Genomic DNA, 17,387 nt, shown 5'->3' with positions numbered 1-17,387 from the left:
ATGCGCTTTCCGCACAGCACGAATGGAAAGAAAGAAAAGACATCAAGTCATAGCTCAGAATTCTGTGATAAGTTTATAATAAAATACCAATTGTTGAAATCTTTGTGGAAGGGTCCTATTTGTCGTCAGGCAGTCATCTATGAATCGCGTGTGGGCAATCAGTTTGTTAAATTCGCCAATATGCTGATGAATGATACTAAATTCTTGCCCGATGAATCCTTGGAGAATTTGAAGCGTATACATCTGACGCAACATTTATTGCCGGACGTACTAAATTTAAGTAGAATGAGCGCTGAGCAGCAACAGAGTCGTCTCACCCAATTGGCTGCAGATGAGCGTCTCCTATTCAACGGTGGTACGTGAGGCAATTGATCTGTTTCACTATCTAACTAGTGACATCAAAGAACAATTTAGCGTGCTAAGTTGGTCGATCAATTTAGCTGTATGCAATTAGCTGGCCGCAAATGCTATGATCTGAAAGTAAGGAATTCAGCGAAATAAGATTGGGAGCCGCGTAGTTTACTTACTTAAATCTTTAAAAAATATCTCCGCTTGGACTGTGATAGATTCGCTCAGGCCTTGGCTGCCGATGAGCGTTCCTTCGTATCCGCAATGAGGCCTTCATAAGAATCAAATGTCAAGCGCTATGCTCAGTCTTTGAGGTGGAGCACTGTAAGGCGTTAACGCTACGAGCCCATGAGATCTATGTTACCATTCAACAGACTGAAGATGAGTGTACCGATGCACCTGATAAGTTTTAGGATCCCGTGATGGATACTTTGCTGCTCGATCCAATGGTCGGTCTTACCCTCCGGCACTGTTAGGATCGTGCTATTATCACATGACCTTTGCTTAATAGCTGCACAGATCCTTTTATCGTCAGGCCCTCAACGAAGAGATGTTGATACCAAATATTGAGCTAAGCAGTGCATCGATGCATGGCGTGTAGAAAGGCGTGGCGGATTAAAAGTTAAGGACCACGAGCGGTGAGTGTAATTCAGGGTTTGAAAACTGCGAAAACTGTCGACAGTTTTTCTGTGTGCTGAGGCTTCTGCTTCGAAAACTATGAATAGTTGAAGCAAAAGCAACAGCAAAAAAACCGAAATCAGAAAATCTGACAGCAAAAGCAGAAGCAAATAACCGAAATAGAAAATTTTTATAGCATCAGGAAAAATTCGAAACAGATTGCTTTGATGGCAACAGCCAACTTGTACAATTGAAGACTAGGAACTGTTCCGACTGTTGCTTTCGGCCAATTTCGGAAGTCGACGAAAGCAGCAGTCGAATAAATAGTCGCAGCAGAACTGATTTTTGGCCTACTTTGATTTCATCCATACATACATACACATGAAAGTACACATACTCAATACTCTCTTATTAAATGTAAATTGCCAATTAGTCATTTAGTTTTAACTAGAACGGCAGTCATGCGTGCCTTGGGTGACTTGGCCTATTCATACGTGATTGTTTACATGGACGATATCATGATCGTGTCACCCACAGTCGAATTAGGATTGGAAAGGTTAAAAATAGTACTAGACATTCTCACAGATGCTGGATTCATTTTTAATGTTAACAAATGTAGTTTCTTAAAAACAGTCGTTCAATATCTGGGATATGAAGTAGGAGCAGGGGAAATTCGACCAAACTCGCGAATGATTGTTGCGTTAACATCGTTGCCACCGCCACAGACGGTTTATGGTGTACGACAGTTTATTGGTCTTGCATTCTATTTTCGCGAATTCGTACCCGGATGTTCTCAAGTCATAAAGCCGTTGTATTCCCTAACATCAGGAAGGGAAAGTTTTGCGTGGACTACTGAGTTGGAAAGCATTCGCAAGAAAATTGTGACTATTCTTACAAACGAACCATAGTAGGCTTTGATTCAGTCTCCGACATATCTTTGTTTTTCAGTTAGACAGAAGTAACTGAACAATTTTTGAGATCCAAGAAGGCCTGGGATGTTTGGAAAATTCGACCCGTTCACGGAGTACAGTAAATAAATCATTCAACTTCGTGACCTCAGAGAGTCAACATCAAAAATAAAACAAAAACTTTACCTTTGAAGATTCTAAAAAGTAAAAAGTGTGTTGTGGAGGCGGTACGTTACTGCCAATGCCCTGGATTTAGGTAGCCCTGATCGTTTTCCCTTTAGACTTAGTATGTATCGACCTGAATGCAACCCTGACTTATCGAGGCAGAAACCAGCTCTAAGAAGTGAGACGAGGCGTCAGTATAGAAGAAAATTGCACAGGAACGATACGTTAAAATAAACATCCGATAATTGGCACGAAACGAAGCTCGAGGCTAGGAGCCTTAGGGCTTAATATATATGGATAAACTTTATAATTTGTTGTATCTAAGAAACACCATCATAATTATTCTATACTCAGTTTGTAATAAATAAGTTTAAAATCAATTCGTGCTGAATGGTCTATTTTTGTATCGGTAAAACCTTCGGGCGTTAAAGTAACGCGTGGTCGAGACATTCTTGACGTTAACATTCTTTATTTTAACTTAAATAATATGTAAAAGTGCTTTGATGGTGTCGGAATTGACTAGAAATGTGAACTATGAGCAATAAAATGAAAACACGTGGGAGAAAAAAGCGTATCAATATGGACGCGGAGGAAACGCCGAAATCGGCGGTAAACGAGTCTACCGCGGGAGAGAGCGAGATAGAAAGAGACGCTTCCAATAAAAGCAAAGCGCCAAAAGAAAGAGAAGACAATACGAATATATTGGAAAGTGTGCAAAGAATGATGACGCAATTGCAAGAACAAATTGCGTCACAAAGTTCAAAAATTGAAGCTATCCACAATGGACAAGAACAACAAATACAAGAAATTCATTTAGTGCAAAGTGAAATAGTTAATTTAAAAATTGCTAATGAATCTATAACTGACTGCATTTCAGAATTGGAGAAGACTCATGCTTTGGGCGGCACACAGGGTGCTGCATATATAGACGGTGCACAACGTCATGGAGCCATAATGGGCGCTCCGCATGCTTTGGGCGGCACACAGGGTGCTGCAAATATAGACGGTGCACAACGTCATGGAGCCATAATGGGCGCTCCGCATGCTTTGGGCGGCACACAGGGTGCTGCAAATATAGACGGTGCACAACGTCAAGGAGCCATAATGGGCGCTCCGCATGCTTTGGGCGGCACACAGGGTGCTGCAAATATAGACGGCGCACAACGTCATGGAGCCATAATGGGCGCTCCGCATGCTTCGAGTGGCACACAGGGTGCTACCGATGATGGTGCTACACAAAACAAAACGCCATTTAAAACTACAACCGGAATATCTGGTGTCTACGAACCTTTCCCCATTAATGTTGGTACGGGTGAGTCTGGTAATGTTACGGGTTGCGTTCGGGTTGGTCAGGCTAGTCAGGAACAATACCCACATAATTATATGTCGGGGCACAGAATTATGGATCTGCCAGAATTTAGTGGTAGGGCAGAAGATTGGCCAGTATTTATTACAATGTTCATAGAATCCTCCGCTGCTTATGGTTATACCCAACTGGAAAATGTAATACGTTTACAGAAAAGCTTAAAGGGAGCGGCAAAAGAGGAGGTAAAAGGGCTATTAGTGAATCCGGCAAACGTGCCACATATTATCGAGCACCTACAGTTTATGTACGGAAGACCAGAGTTGCTTATTAAAAGTCAGCTAGAAATGGTCAATGATATACCCCAAATCCCAGAGAATAATCTAGAAAGGATGATTCCATTTGCCACAAAGGTAAAAAATTTGGTCATATTTTTGCAATCTTCAAATGCAGTATTACACCTGCAAAATCCATCTTTGCTGGATCAATTAGTTTCAAAAATGCCGATGTCAAAACGCATGCAGTGGCAAGAGTTTTCATCTCAAATATATCCATACGCCAATTTGATGGATTTTAGTAATTGGTTAAATAGTATAGCAAGACGATTGCGAAGGTAACATTAATGACAACTTCGAACAGGCCCACTTCAAAAGGAGATTGTCGTCACAATCCAAAACTGGTAATGCAAACAAATACTGGCGAATATCAAAAGAAGGATAAGAAATATACAAAAGTTTGCACCGAATGTAATGGTGACCACTCTTTGTCTGAATGCGATGTATATGTAAAGGCTGATGTAAATGAAAAGTGGAACATGGTCAAGAAATTAGGGGTTTGTTTCAGCTGTCTAAAACGCAACCACAATATGATATCCTGTAAGTTCAAACGAAGATGTAACATCAGTGGCTGCAAGAGTTCACATCACAAATCGTTGCACAACCCTAATAGACAGACGGTAGAAGAAGATAAAGCAGAAGCAGCGACACATACAGTCAAATCTAGCATGAAAAGGTTGTTAGTTAAAGTCCTGCCAGTCGAATTAATGGGCCCGCAGAATACATTAGTTAAAACGTTCGCGTTTTTGGACGAGGGTTCCAACGTAACGTTAATTAACGAGAATTTAGCTAAAAAGCTAGGGGTAAAAGAAAACATGGATCGTTTAACATTAAATTGGATTAAGAATCATGCCATTAACTTGAATACGACAGTATGTCATCTAAAAATAAGAGGTATTAATGGAAATAAAAATTGGTTAAAGTTAAAAGGCACTACAATCCCTGATTTGGAATTACCTCTACAATCAATGGATCATCAAACATTACCGGAAGAGTATATTCGAGTTGCGAACCTCCCAATAGCAAGTTACACAGATGCCAAACCAACAATACCGATCGGCATAGATAATACCCACCTGGTCAAGACTATACGAAGCGTTGATATCGGTCCAAGACTAGTGGCATCAAAAACACCTTTGGGATGGGTGATTTTTGGATCAAGAGCAGACCATTCTAATACAAGCCCGTTAGTGACATCAGTATTTCATGTGAATTCTTTGGAGGACCAAATGAACAGGGAAATGCACGATTTGATGGCAGATTATTTTACAACTGAGAATTTTGGAGTACGGCCGTATATTAAGTCTGTAGAGTCGAGTTAAGTGACATAATTCGAGCTAAAGAGATACTTCAAAACACAACAGTAAAATTAGAAGGAGAATATGAAACCGGATTGTTATGGTCAAAAGAAACATTAAATCTTCCCGACAGTTACAGTATGGCTTTGAAAAGACTCCAATTAATAGAGCATAAAATTATTCGCTCAAATAGCGTAAAGACCTACGATGAAGCCATTATGGACTTTGTGAAGAAAGGATATGCCGTCAAAATGACAAAACTTCAAACTTGTGTAACCAGTTCTAAGACATGGTATCTACCTCATTTCGCCGTTTACAACGTGAACAAACCAGGAAAGCTACGACTAGTATTCGACGCAGCAGCCTCAATCGAAGAAGTTTCATTGAATTCAAGATTATTAAAAGGACCCGATGAAAATCCGCCATTGACTCAAATTTTATTCCAATTTCGACAAGGAGCAGTGGCAGTTTGTGCAGATATCAAGGAAATGTTCTTGCAGGTGCGAGTTCGACAGGAAGATCAGGATTGCTTACGGTTTTTATGGAGACATGGTGACACAACAAGAGAAATCGATACTTATAAGATGACGGTCATGATATTCGGAGCCACTTGTTCTCCGTGTTGTGCTCAATATGTAAAAAATATAAACGCGCAAAACAGTACGAGTTCAAAGGAAGTAATGGATGCAATACAAAATAATCATTACGTTGATGACTTTGTAGCAAGCTTTGTATCTGAGCAAAAGGCATACGACATAAGCTCTGAAGTAAAAAAGGTGCATGAATTAGCTCACTTTGAACTAAGAGGCTTTGTTTCAAACTCGAAGTGGGTACAAAACAAATTGAATAAAGAAGAGAAAAATAAAACTGATAAGTTACCAGTAAGTATGGATAAGAAGGCTGTCGATAAGGTATTGGGCATGTATTGGTACAACGACATAGACCAATTTACTTTTGACTTAAAAATGAATCGCGTGGAACAAAGCATACTTAAAGCTGAAAATTGTCCAACAAAGAGGCAGCTTCTAAGCTTGGTCATGTCTATCTATGATCCATTAGGGATGTTAGCCGACCTGACGATTCATGGAAAAATATTGATTCAGGATGTCTGGAGGTCAGGCATTCACTGGAATGATTTGATCCCAGAAGAATTATTTATTCGTTTCAAAAATTGGGTCTTACAAATCGAAAATGTAAAGAGTTTTAGATTAAACAGATGTTACTCTCGAAATTTTATGTCATCTCAAGCTAACATAGAATTGCATATTTTTGTAGATGCTAGTGAACAAGCCTTTGCTGCCGTTGGTTATTGGAGAATAATACTTGATGGACTTATCGAAACAATTTTCGTCGCGGGAAAAACTAGATGCGCACCAATAAAGACTTTATCTATTCCCCGATTAGAGCTTCAGGCAGCGGTTTTAGGTACCCGACTTAAGACTCTGATCCTGGAAAGTCATTCTGTTAACGTACAGAAATATACATTATGGTCGGATTCAAAGACTGTTATAGCTTGGATTCAATCAGATCATCGGAAATATAAACAATTTGTGGCTCACCGTATAAATGAAATACTGGAAACAACAAACGAAAATGATTGGCGAGGGGTTCCAACACATTTAAATGCTGCCGATAAAGCCACGAGAACAAAGGTAAAAATTAAGTACGAGCCAGGTAATATTTGGACAAGAGGCCCCGAATTTTTACTGAAGGATGAATCTAGCTGGCCAGTACAGGAAAAGATCTACGTTGAAAACGATTCCTCTGAAGTAAAACGGGTATATTTAACAACTTCTGTTGAAAATATTATTGACCTAAACAGATTTTCTAAGTATTTGAAACTGAAGCGAACAATGGGATGGATATTGAGATTTAAACAACGGATATTGAAACGTCAATGTGATAATGATGTAACAACACTTTCTTCGAGGGAATTGCAAGATGCAGAAAATACATTAGTAAAAATCATGCAAAAGGAAATCTATCATAAGGAACTAGCTGATTTACAAGCAAATTCATGCGTATCAAATGAAAGTAGCATCTTCTCTTTAACTCCTACGATGAATGCCGACGGGATCTTAGTGGTCAACGGTAGGCTTGACTATGCAACAGCACTATCGCAAAGTCCTCGTCAACCTATCATATTACCCAAAAAACACAAACTAACTGATTTAATAGTAACATCGTATCACGAGAGATTCCACCATCAAAACGATGAACTCATTATCACTGAGATTCGTCAAAAATTTTGGATAATATGCTTGCGAGCTGCTGTAAAAAGGGCAAAAACAGTTTGCCAGTTTTGTAAAAATAGAAAAATTCAACCGCAAGCGACTCTGATGGGTCAGTTACCGACCGATCGTGTCACTCCTTACCAAAGACCATTTTCCTATGTAGGACTTGACTATTTTGGGCCAGTTACTGTAACGATCGGCCGTCGACATGAAAAGCGATGGGTGGCTCTATTTACGTGCCTTACCATACGAGCTATACACTTGGAATTAGCAGCGGATTTGTCTACAGACGCATGTATTTTATGTATTCGAAACTTCGTAAACAGGCGTGGTATACCAATCAGAATACGGTCGGATATGGGAACAAATTTTGTTGGAGCTGATCGTCTAATAAGGGAAGTCAAAGACCTATTTGACTGGAACTACATCGCTGAAGAGATGGCAAATAAAGGCATAGAATGGAAGTTCAATTGTCCAGCAAACCCAAGTTCAGGAGGATGTTGGGAACGCCTAGTTCAGTCAGTTAAAAAGGTTTTGGTAATAACATTGCAAGACAAGGCTCCCCAGGTTGAAACACTTAGAAGTTTGCTTATCGAAGCGGAAAATATCATAAATAGCAGACCACTTACACACATTCCAGTGGATAAAGACGATCCAGGTCCATTAACACCTAATCATTTCTTGCTTGGCACAACCAATTCGACACAAACCCCTGGAGAGGAAGACAACTTTTGTCATCGAAAACAATATAGGATTTGTCAACAATTAAAAAATACGTTTTGGAAACGATGGATAAGGGAATATCTACCAACTCTGACAAAGCGAACAAAGTGGTTCGCACCGATTCGACCCATCAAGATGGGAGACTTAGTCATAATATGTGACGAAAACCAACCAAGGGCAAGCTGGAAAAGGGGAATCATCGTGAAAGTTATTCCAGCAAGAGATGGGCTAATACGAGTTGCTGAAGTACAAACAAATGCCGGAATTTTAAAACGACCAGTGTCTAAGCTTGCTGTATTAGACGTTTTGGGTAAAACTCCCGAGTAGTTTTACGGTAGGCGGGATGTTGTGGAGGCGGTACGTCAGTGCCAATGCCCTGGATTTAGGTAGCCCTGATCGTTTTCCCTTTAGACTTAGTATGTATCGACCTGAATGCAACCCTGACTTATCGAGGCAGAAACCAGCTCTAAGAAGTGAGACGAGGCGTCAGTATAGAAGAAAATTGCACAGGAACGATACGTTAAAATAAACATCCGATAATTGGCACGAAACGAAGCTCGAGGCTAGGAGCCTTAGGGCTTAATATATATGGATAAACTTTATAATTTGTTGTATCTAAGAAACACCATCATAATTATTCTATACTCAGTTTGTAATAAATAAGTTTAAAATCAATTCGTGCTGAATGTTCTATTTTTGTATCGGTAAAACCTTCGGGCGTTAAAGTAACGCGTGGTCGAGACATTCTTGACGTTAACAAAGTGAAAACTGAAAGGTACAAAAAGTGAAAAAATGCTGACTGTTAACTTAATCATGGAATCCGGGAAGGCTGGTAATGGTAAGGAAATTACTTTTCATAATCATGACCAAGCGTAATGAAATGAAATGAAATATATGTACATATATTTAAAACACATTTTTATTCTTTACAATTTGGATAGCAGTTTCTAATCTTCCTCTTGGGTAATTGACATCATTGTTGAACTTAAAGTAGACTTCAAATTCGATGATGAATCTGTACTTTCTGGAGCAGAACTATAAGCTGATGGGATGAAATTCTTAGTCTGTTCCTTATATGCAGCACGTAAGCCTAACTCTGTTACTAACATTTGCGAATTCTCGAATTGTACAGGGCCATGTTGCTACCTGTTCAAGCCGAAAAGGTGAAGATATGTCCATTAGCTTCGATCAACTGCCATCCGTTCCGGATCAACAGCAAGTAGAAACAAGTGAAAACTCAGGTCTGAATTCACGGTGAGAGACTTCAGAGTAAGCGGGAACCGGATGCAATAGGATAAATACAAGTTGTGACTAAAAAAAATATAAAACTATAAATATAGTTGATTGTTGGCCATAACTGTCATCGTTTGCAACCGTAGTTTAATTTAAAAGTCGAAGTTATTGTTCGCTCTTTAACCGTACCGGGTAATGCGTTTAAAAAAAGTTAAATTTAAGAAAGGTAAAGGAAGGGAAAAGTAATACCAAAAATAGTTTAAGTTGCTGTTGCTCTCATCTCGAGAGCCAAAAAGCAACTGTTTAAGCGTCACACAATTCGGCACCACGTGTACTGTTAGGCATGGGCAAAGCTTCGATTAACAATCGATAAAAAACAATCGATATTGAAGGGGTTGTCGGTAAATATTGACTTACTCGAGATTTCAGTGTTGAAAAGCGGAAATAATCGGCTAAAGCTGGATTTCAGTGATGGCAAACGCCAAATATTAGGCGAATATTTTACTCAAATTATAAATTCGAGGAATATTCAGCTGCTCTGGCAGCCGAATATTGTATTCTGAACTATTTTATTATTATTATTTTTTATTATTAATTATTATACAAAATAATATAATAACTAACGGGTTAAAAGTGCTAGCTGCTAAGGCCATCGACTCGACCGTTAACTTATATCTTATTGAGTAAGTTATTTACATCTAGGAAGTTGATTACTAATTTTATGTTATTGGGTGTGGGTGAAATAAGAAGAGAGGTGGGTTGGGTTTGGCCAAATGGACAAATCCTTGAATTATGCAGTTGTGGGCAGGTATCCAATATGTGTTTGGTTGATAATTCTCCCTCGCATTTCGGGCATCTGGGCATAGCTTTTCCATTTAGCAGATGGTCGTGGGTTAAGGCGGAGTGCCCCGTTTTCAGGCGGGTGATGATATCGCAATGTTTTCTGTGGCATGAAGGTGGGTATCGGACTGGTTCCATGCTTGGGTTAAATTGTTTAAGCCTATGATCGTAACTGTCCCATTGAGTGATTTCCTTTTTTCTTAGTATCTCCTTAATGTTGCGCCATAAGTCTTCTCTAACACCAGGGGTGACAGTTTGGCCGCTGCATCTGCAAGCTCATTACCTTTTACGGCCATGTGACCATTAGCCCAAAGGAGTTTTATTTTGCTAGCGTGTTTTATGCAAAGATGTCGAATTTCACATATCAGGCTAGTTTGGTTGTATATGTTATTGACTGCATTGAGTATAGAAAGACTGTCGCTGCATACTATGAATTTGCCTTTGAGTTCGAGAGCGTGTTTAATTGCTTTAAGGATTGCAACCGCTTCGGCAGAAAATATTGAGAAGTATGAGGGGAGAATTCCAGATGAGACGAGGGTTCCAGATTGGCTAACGACTGCGAAGCTCGTGGAGTCAATTGTTTTCGATCCGTCACTGTAAAGCCAGATCCAGTTGGGGACTTTTTCCGTTTCGGCAGCTAGCATTTGCTGAAATACATTTTTTGGTGTTTTTGATTTTTTTAATAAGTTGAGAGACGTGTTCACGGTGTGGCCCAGAAGTTGCCAAGGAGGAGATGGGCTGATTTTGTTCCAACGATATGGCATATCCGGTTGATGTTTTTTGAAGAAACTGGAACATCTGCGTATAGTAGACATGACTTTGAAACTTCGTCGCTGTTTAACCGTTGTATTGAAGTCTTTTAGCAGAATTTGGTTGGTCGAGCAGAGAATTTTAGGTATAAGCTTAAAAGTCAGTTGCGCGGCTCTCGTCTGTACTTCAGGAAGCCCAGCTTCCGCTAAAAGGCTTTTCGTCGGAGTTGTGGGGAAGGCGCCAATGCTACGCCGTACTGCTGCATGGTATGCGGGGGAGAACAATTTGATGTTGGATGGCGCACACCATCCAGTATTAGGGCTCTTGTCGCATGAATTAGAGATGTTGGATGGACAAGAGAGCGCTTAGACCCAAGAAACTTAATGATATTAAGGCGCTTGTTAAGGCTATCTCTAAGATTAACACAATGTTGCTTAAGTGTAAGTCGACTGTCGAGTGTAAGGCCGAGAACTTTAAGACTAGATGTATATTCTAATGTTGTGTTATTTACAGTTAGAGTTGGATATGTACAACGATGTTTTTTACAAATATGAAATAATTTACATTTGTTTAAGGCAAGAGTGGCCCCTGAGAAATTACCCCATTCAACGATATCCATGAGTATTTGTTTAAAAGTAAGAAATAGTGAATTTGTATTTTTGCAGTTGCTGTATATTATAGCATCATCCGCGTAAACGGAGAGTTGTATTTTTTTGTGTTTTAGTATTATATTGTCTAGGGAGTGGAAGGCAATCATGAACAATACCACTGAGAGTGGTGATCCTTGTGGAATGCCGTTGTGTAATGCATAGAAATTAGTTAAAGTATTATTAACTCTAACACGGATGGATCGCTTGGTCATGAAAGCCTTCACTAGCCAGTAGCCAGAATGGTCACATGATTTTTGGTGGAAAGAGCATCTGACGCGTAATGATGGATATGCAATAGTGAGTCCATGGTACTGTGTTGTTGTTTGAATGCAGTTTGGTTGGGGCTGATAAGTTTATTTTTGCTAATAAACCACAAGATCCTTTTGGCAAGAATTTTTTCCAGTGTTTTGCTCAAGCAAGAGAGTAGGGATATGGGACGGAAGGATCATAATTCGTGGGAAGGTTTGTTTGGCTTAGGGATTGGGATTATTATGGCCGTTCTCCATGTATGCGGATAGCATCTAACATTTTGTTGTAAATTTCTAGCAATCTTTGCTTTCCTTCTATTGGCAAGTTTCGAAGCATAGGGTATGAAATGCGGTCATAACCAGGAGATTTCCCCTTAGCGTGCTGCAGGGCTGACTCTAGCTCAATCGATGTGATCTGAGCATCAAGATACTTAGCATCTGCGGAAATGTGATTGGGCGAGTATGCTAGAGAGAGGAAGTTTTCTTTATTTACTTTATACACATTAGAGAAGTTTTCATCGCTGGAATAATTGGACCACATAGCTCCAAAAGCATTACCAATATCAACCGAATTTTGTAGCTCAACATTATTATCTCTGATGGATTTAAGAGGCCCTGGGAAAATTCCGATTTTAATTTGTTTATATCCGCCCATAATTTTTTTGTTGTGGAAAGTGGGTTAATGTTAAAAGTAAAATTGCAAAAAGAATCTCGTTTATCTCTAATAGCTTCTCTTTTAAACAGGGCTCTCGCTTTTTTGTAGGCTACTAAATTGGTGGAGTTTCGAATGGTTTTATAGTTATGCCAGAGAGTTTGCTTTTGTTTTCTAAGATCTTGGAGACTTGGGCTGAACCAAACATGGTTTCTTATCTGTTTTTTAGGATTGCTTTGTGGAATGGATACGTTGGCTTCGTAATTCTGGCAACGAAGAGGTTCAAGTCGTTGGTCGAAGGGAACTGGAAGTGTTTTTTATAAACCGATTGGAAGATATTCCAGTTGGCGTAGTCAGTTTTGAACCTAATTATAGGTGGAACCTTTTCAGGTTTTAAATGAGTCAGAAGGTTAATAGTAATAGGAAAATGATCGCTCCCGCGTAAATTTTGGGAAATGGACCATTTGCTGTATGGTACTAGCGATACGGAAGTCATACTCAGATCAATGTTAGTAAAAGAGTTGTGAGTTGAATGGTGGGTGGCAGAGCCGTCATTTAAAATAGCTAAGTTTGTTTTGACTATGAGATCTTCAACTTGATAACCTTTGGGATTGCGAGAGCTGGACCCCCAAAGAGGACTCCAAGCATTGAAGTCCCCGACATAGACTATAGGCTTAAGAGCTGACTCTACAATATTTATTAAATCTGAGGCTATTAGTCTTTGGTTGGGGGGGTATATAGGAATTAAATATTAGGGTGGGATAAAACCTCGATGCCCATGGAGCAAGTGATCGAGATTATGTTGAGAGTTTTGTGTGGGATGTTTTGACGTATAAGTATACCCACGCCATGCTTCGCATGGTGATTGGGAGAGTTATTGAAAAAAATAACCAATAAATGGTTTGGGAGTTGCAACATTAGTATTGTTAGATTTGATATTAGTCTCTTGTAGGCATATAATATCCGGTTTTGCTTGTTTAATTAATAATACTAGATCGATGTAATTGTTTAAATAACCGTTTATATTCCATTGCAGAATTGTAAGGGTCATTATTTGGAAGGCGTAAAGTGGATACTATATGCAGTGGAAAAAGTTTATATCTAATTACGTATCAGAGTCCTCCATAGACTCTTCTGATGTGGTGTTATATTCTTTTTGAGTTAAATTTGTGGAGGTAGTTGGGAGGTTTGTGTTAGAGAATTTGGTAATTTTGTTAGTTTGGGGTTGTTTTAAATATTCAGTGGTTTTAGGCGAGCAGCCCAGAGTAGCATAGTCGAAATCGGCTGATGCGTTTTTGTTATTTTCGTGTTGTTTTTGCTGATAAGACAGCGGCATAGAGGTGTTTGATGATGTTGTTGTTGTTGTTGTTCCTTCATTTGTGACAGTAATTGTCTTATCTTTGCTTAGTTTGTTGTGATTTGGGCTTGAGTTGTAGTTTTTGTTGTTATTTTGATCAGATGTTTTTTCGTTTCTATTGTGTCCAGCCATCGTCACTGCAGCGTAGGAAGAAGGGTTGGATTGCTTTGTTGTTGTTGCATTGAAGATTAACTTAGCTTCGCGCATTGTACATTTTTTTGCTGTCTTAATTTTCAAAATTTCTCTTTGCTGCTGATATTTGGGGCATTGGCGAGAGTAAGATGGGTGATCTTCTGAGCAGTTGACGCATTTCGTTTGTGTGCAGTTATCAGGCGAATGGGGAGGTAAAGCGCAATTACCACAAAGTGGTTCATTATTGCAGTGTTTAGCTGTATGGCCAAGCAGCTGGCAAGTTTTACACCTCATTGGGTTTGGTATATAAGTTAACACATCCGGCCTGACATAAGTCATCGGCCTAAATTCTGCATGGGCAGCAAACCTGCAACTATATTTCTGCTTCCCATGCAATCGCTTCTCCGCTGACAACGCTACACGCGCGGACGTCGCGACGAACTTGATCCATGCAGCATAATTGCTGACACAGCGATTATAGGTCAGGGCTAGCTTAGCATAAGAACATTTTGTACTTTTAGTTTTAGTCTTTTATGTACAAATAAACGGAATCGGTCGATCCAAATTAGTTAAAGAACTATATTAACTTATACATCTGACGCAACAGTTATTGACGGACAGACAGAATTTAAGTAAAATGAGAGCTGATCAGCAACAGAGTCGTCTCACCCAATTGGCTACAGATGAGCGTCTCCTATTTAACGGTGGTACGTGAGACAGTTGATCAAAGAACAATTTTGCGCGCTAAGTTGGTCGATCAACTTAGCTGTATGCCTAATTTTAATCTAATACAAATGCTAAGATCTGAAAGTAGGGAATTCAGCGAAATAGGGTTGGGAGCCGCGTAGTTTACTTAGATCTTTGATAAATATCTCCACTTGGACTGTGATAGATTCGCTCAGGCCTTGGCTGCCGATGAGCGTTCCTTTGATGTGCGTATCCGCAATGAGGCCTTCATAAGAATCAAATGTCAAGCGCTAAGCTCAGTCTTTGAGGTGGAGCACTGTAAGGCGTTAACGCTACGAGCCCATGAGATCTATGTTACCATTCAACAGACTGAAGATGAGTGTACCGACGCACCTGATAAGTTTTAGGATCCCGTGATGGATACTTTGCTGCTCAATCGAATGGTCGGTCTTACCCTCCGGCACTGTTAGGATCGTGCTATTATCACATGACCTTTGCTTAATAGCTGCACAGATCCTTTTATCGTCAGGCCCTCAACGAAGAGATGTTGATACCAAATATTGAGCTAAGCAGTGCATCGATGCATGGCGTGTAGAAAGGCGTGGCGGATTAAAAGTTAAGGACCACGAGCGGTGAGTGTAATTCAGGGTTTGAAAACTGCGAAAACTGTCGACAGTTTTTCTGTGTGCTGAGGCTTCTGCTTCGAAAACTATGAATAGTCGAAGCAAAAACGACAGCAAAAAACCGAAATCAGAAAATCTGACAGCAAAAGCAGAAGCAAAAAGCCGATTTGCCATATTATAACAACACACACAAGGGACCATTTGTGGTGTATGCAGACAGAGTAGATGAAAATAACAAAGAGAGCAGTAAATGCAGATTACCAATTAATCCATTAGAGCTAAATGCAGTTTTGTTTAAACTAAAAGTCAAAGACACAATAGCTGTCAATAAAATAGGATATGGACGTTGCAAGGTAGAATTTTAATCGCCCAAGTTACTAAAGCATTTCCTATACAAACCTGGAATCATATTCCAGATCCCCACAAGATTCGCAGACGAAGAACTTAAGGAGTATATCTCAGCACCAGTGGACATACACGAGATTATTCGTGTGCGTAGAAAGGAGAAGGACAATCTAGTTGCAACATCTAGAGTTAAAATAGTTTTTAAAGGATCTCAAATACCAACAGAAATAACTTTCCTATAGTCAAAAGTTCCAGTAAGTCCTTTTGTACCTTTTAGTCAATGCTACAGATGCTTCAGATTTAATCACTTTGCGCAGCACTGCAAACAGTTAGACCAAAAGTGCAGCAAATGCTCACTGTCACATGATAAAGAAGAAACCTGCACACAAACTATTTGTATCAATTGCAAAGAAAACCACCAAGCTACCTCAATCGACTGCCCAGCTCGCAAGAGAGCATTTGCCATACAGAAATGTATGACAATGGAGAATCTATCCAGAAATGAGGTAAAAATTAAATATCCAGCTCTTTTCCAAAGACAAAATACGATAGGCACTAATGATACAACACAGTTTGCCATTCCAACATGGCAAAAGACATCTACAACCCCAATTCTGCAGAACAACACAAAATTATCAACATAACAACTACACGCTCACATCACATACAATAAAACATTAGGAAACATGCAAAACAGACGAAACGAAGAGAGAAACTCTTCTGAAACAATGAGTACCTAGAAAGCGACTCTAAATGAACACAAAATTACTTTAAATGAGAAATAACACACATGCAAACAACAGATTTAAACCAACACTCCCACCCATTACATCCCAATCTAATCAGCTTACTGACAGCCCCTCTGCTCTTGAAATGGCAGAAGAAGGCTAATCACAGCTGGCTATAGACATCTCCTCATTTATAACTAATCCGAACATTCAACTAAATTCAGACCACCATAAATTTTTAGAGACACTAAGAAATAGAATCGCACAAACTAACACAAAAATATATAGGTATTATAAAAATAAACCAACTTAATTCAATTCAAACCTTAATCCTTACTTAGTGCCTTACACTTAACATCTTATTATAATAGACATATGAAGATTCTACAGTACAATATACAGAGCTTAACACATAACAATAATAAACATCTACTAGAAATATTTTTAATAAACAACGACATTGATATAGCGATTATATCTGAAATCTGGGTTACAAATAATGCTAATTGTAGTTTAGCGAATGACAACTTTATTTGCAACCCCAGAGCAGATGGATATGGTGGAGTAGGCATACATATATCTAAAAAAATATATAAAATTTACGCAATTAAATTGCATTAGTGAAGTAGAGGTAATTTCAGTGTCCACTAAGAAAGTTTTAATGATGATCTTTTTGAGAAAGGATGCAAAGATATTCTAATGAGGGCAAACCAGACTAATTGTTTAGCAATCATAGGAGGAGATCTTAACGCCAAATCACAAATATGGGGAAACACTATTCAAAATAATAATTTAACTGCCGCCGTGTACAGACGTGTTTTTTATACCATACACCCATAGGGTGAAATGGTATATTAAAGTCGCCAAAATGTATGTAACAGGCAGAAGGAAGCTTCTGCGACCCTATAAAGTATATATAAAACTGTTTTTCTTAAAAAGTATAATAGCTAGAGACATCAAATTTGGTATGCAGACTAGTTTAATAAACGCACAGAAACTGGCTATTTAAAAATTTTGCCAAGCCCACTTCCGCCCCCGCAAATTAAACAAAACTGATTTTATCAAAAACGAACAAAGCTAAAGTCACCAAAGCAGCAGTCGAATAAATATTCGCAGCAGAACTGATTTTTGGCCTACTTTGATTTTACCTATAAATACATATACGTGAAAGTACACATACTCAATACTCTCTTATTAAATGTAAATTGCC

General features: G+C 39.1%; 1 pseudogene; it reads left to right on the top strand.

Moving 5' to 3' along the window:
- Positions 1-14,888, top strand: LOC137581577 (ubiquitin conjugation factor E4 B-like; annotated as a pseudogene).
- Positions 14,889-17,387: the final 2,499 nt, after the last annotated feature.

The sequence above is a fragment of the Drosophila tropicalis genome, unplaced genomic scaffold (genome assembly GCF_018151085.1).
Source record: "Drosophila tropicalis isolate 14030-0801.00 unplaced genomic scaffold, ASM1815108v1 contig_130, whole genome shotgun sequence".
Lineage (NCBI taxonomy): Eukaryota > Metazoa > Arthropoda > Insecta > Diptera > Drosophilidae > Drosophila > Drosophila tropicalis.
Note: the sequence above shows the minus strand (reverse complement) of the source record. Positions and strands in the feature narration are given on the sequence as shown.